The following is a 3,236-nucleotide window of genomic DNA, read 5'->3' as shown; positions in this document are numbered from 1 at the left end:
CATTCTGCATGTAACCTGGGCTGAGCCCTCCTCTTTCTGCACCTCAATCTGTCATGGGGACTTAATAATAACACCCACTGCATGAGGTTGGTGCAAGGTTGGTTCATGGAGTTCATGGTTAAAGAGTATGGGTGCTGGAAAATACTTTCTAAAGAGAAGCATAAGTAGTCTTTTTATCTTCTCCGGTATCTTAACCCACGGCCTTTAACTTTGTTCTTCTGCATGGAAAGCTATTTCTTATCACTTCCAACCTGCACAAACAGCTTTCTCCAGCCCCTCTGGGCCACTGAGAGGAATTGGGGGAGGACACTAGGGGAGGAGTATGTAAAGAGGGTTCTGGAAGAGTCAAACTCTCTGTTCTGAATTCAGGGCCAGGCTGGCAGTAACTGCAGACAATCAGCCATTGCCCCAAGGGCTCGGAGTTGGCTGTAAAGAATTAATGGCCAGGAAAGGTGTCTGCCAATTATTTTTGCACTCAAGGTGCAGAGATTACAGAAACTCAACGGAGCCTGCCTCAGATCCTGGCCTCCCAGCACTGGCTAGCAATCACCCAGCAGATGATTCTAGAGAGTACTAGGAGTCAGAGTCCTTCCTGTTAGGGTAAGCTCAGACCTCCACATATGTACACATTTCCATGTTTCCCAAATAAAGCTGGCTGAGTTGGTTGCTTTTTACTGATTAGTCAGAGAGACAGATCTTCTATCCTCGTCTGATTCTTCTGACTTCTTGGCTTCAGCTTTGGCTACAGGGGTAGCAGCCATGAATGCAGATGAGTCAGCTAAGAAAGTCTTGACCTTTTCAGAAAGTGGAAAGGCATGCTCAGTAGCCACAGAAGAGCCAGAACTTGTTTGTACCCACAGATGATAGAATGGGGCACTGAGCCAACAGTCAGGCAGCTAATCAGTGGATAAACGCTACAGCATCGTGGCTACCCTTGAGAAAGCAAGAGTGCACGTTCCTCTGTGATATCTAGCACTTAGGGGTTGTAGACTTTGCCACTGGCAAACACCTACCTGCTGGATGATCAACCCAGAGAGGGGGGAGTGTTCAGCATGTTCACCAAGGTGGCTTCACTGTTTCCCACTTCGTCTCCCGTCTTTATCAGCTGCATATTGCTTAGAATTTCAATGGTGCCCCTAGAGATTTTAGTGTTGAAGCCTATAATGCCTGGAAGAAGGAGATCTTCTCAGGCCCCAGACAAGTGCTCTGGGCTTTCACATTTCACATGGGGCAATGGCACCAGCTGAGGCAGCAGCTGGTACCTTATTGACCAGCAGCATGTCCCTGTTCTCACTGAGGTCCTCCTTGGTGGACACAAAGCCCACATTCCCCCAGATACGAGGCAACGGTTTTTCTAAAACTGGGTTGTTTTCCAGATGTCCTGCTATGGTGCTGTGCATCATGGTTGTGATAGTTAATCCCAACCGTCAATTTGATAGGGAGGGTCTAGAATCACCTATGAGATAAGACTCTGGATATACCTCTTGGGGATTATCTAGATTAAGGTTTCACTCCAAGAATGTCTGTGAAGGATTATCTTGATCACATTAATTGATGTTGGAAGATGTGCCCACTGTGGGTGCAACCATTCCCTGGGCTTGGGCTCTAGGCTGTATAAAAAGCAGAAGATGAGCTAAACATATGAATTCATGCCTCTGTTTCTTTTCTTTTCTTTCTTTTTTTTTTGTATTTTTGAGACGGTCTCCCTGTAGCCCCAGCTGGCCTAGAACTCACTATGTGGACCAGGATGGCCTTGAACTCACAGAGATCCACCTGCCTCTGCCTCCTGAGTGCTGGGATTAAAGGCCACCACGCTTAGCTCCTCCCTGTTTCTTGACTATGAATGCAATGTGACCAGCTCCCTCAAGGTCCTGCCACTGTCACTTCCCTTGAAGGGACTCTAACCTGGAACTGTGAGCCAAAGCCTCTTCTTCCTTGAGTTACCTTTGTTAGGGTATCATCACAGCAATAGAAAAGTAACTAGTGAAACATAACTAGTTCTTGCCCATTGGCTTTGCAGCCTTCCCTGGAGGTTCATGCAGGTCTGCTGTACCTGCTGAGGGCCTGCACTGTCTGCCCCACAGTGAAACACTGGATAAGCATATACACGTTGGATGATCTTAAGGGAAGAGCTGAACTTCTAGCTTGCCCTGTCTTTCCTGGGCATCATGGCAGTGTGTCAGAGATTGCCACACAGGGTTTAAAGATGATGCCACATTTATGGTGTGTTGCTTGAATGAGCATACTCCCTATAGGCTCCCAGTAATTGGACATTTTGTCCTCAGTCAGCAGTGCTGTTTTGGGAGGTTTTAGGTGTGGTCTTGCTGGAGGAAACTTATCACTGGGGGTGGGCTTTGAGAATTTTTAGGCCTTGCTGGATCTCCAGTCTCTCTCTGCTGCCTGTGCTGGCTTCATGTGATTGCCCAGCTGTCTACTATGGCCATCTCTACTGCCATACCTCCCCTGCCATTACGGACTTTAACCCTCTGAGCGATAAGCTCAAATAAACTCTTGCTTCTATAAGTTGCCTTGGCCGTGGTGTTTTATCACAGCAATAGAAAAGTAACTAAAACACCTGGTAAGAGTCAGAGTATTCTTTTTCCACAGAGAAGAGTGTCAGGAAAGGATGGACAGATGTGTGTCTTGGTTTGAATTGTTCTGGAAGCAGATCCCAAGACAAGGATTCAAGCACATATTAGGGGATCTGGGAGATACCCCAGGAAACTTTGAGGAGGGTAGGAAAGTAAGATAGACCCAACATACATGTCTATTATCAAGCCAATTACACTGTGGGTAACTGGAATCTCACCAGGGGGACTCTAGGAAATGAGTCTTGAAATTACATCTAACATCATCCCATCTGAGGGACAAGGGAGTTGGGGTACCAGGTCCTGTGGGTCATTGTTGGGGACTACTCCAAGGGTTTTTGTTACCTAGCCTTTCCAACCTATTTTATTTGGTGGCCAAGAAAGTCCTTAGGCAGGTAATGTGTTGTTGACAGCTGGTATGCCTGGAAATGTCAAGGCCGGGAGCTGAACCAGTATCTATATCATCTGCCACACTATACACTGAAGGCTACTATGATCCAGGCACTGAGCACCCGTGGTCTTATTTAATCTGTATGCATATCCAAGACTGGATCTTGGCTGACTGCCTCTCCCTAGACCCCTTAAGGCTGAGACTGGGTTGATTGAGTCAAGCTTTCACATTGGAGGACATGGAAGTTTGGATGAGAC

The 3,236-nt window shown here is 47.0% G+C and overlaps 1 pseudogene; it reads right to left on the bottom strand.

The window, feature by feature from the left end:
* Positions 1-671: 671 nt before the first annotated feature.
* LOC103748398 lies at positions 672-2,167 on the bottom strand (annotated as a pseudogene).
* Positions 2,168-3,236: the final 1,069 nt, after the last annotated feature.

The sequence above is a fragment of the Nannospalax galili genome, unplaced genomic scaffold (assembly GCF_000622305.1).
Source record: "Nannospalax galili isolate Female #2095 unplaced genomic scaffold, S.galili_v1.0 scaffold205, whole genome shotgun sequence".
NCBI classification, from domain to species: Eukaryota; Metazoa; Chordata; class Mammalia; order Rodentia; family Spalacidae; genus Nannospalax; species Nannospalax galili.
This window is presented reverse-complemented; position numbering and strand designations above follow the sequence as displayed.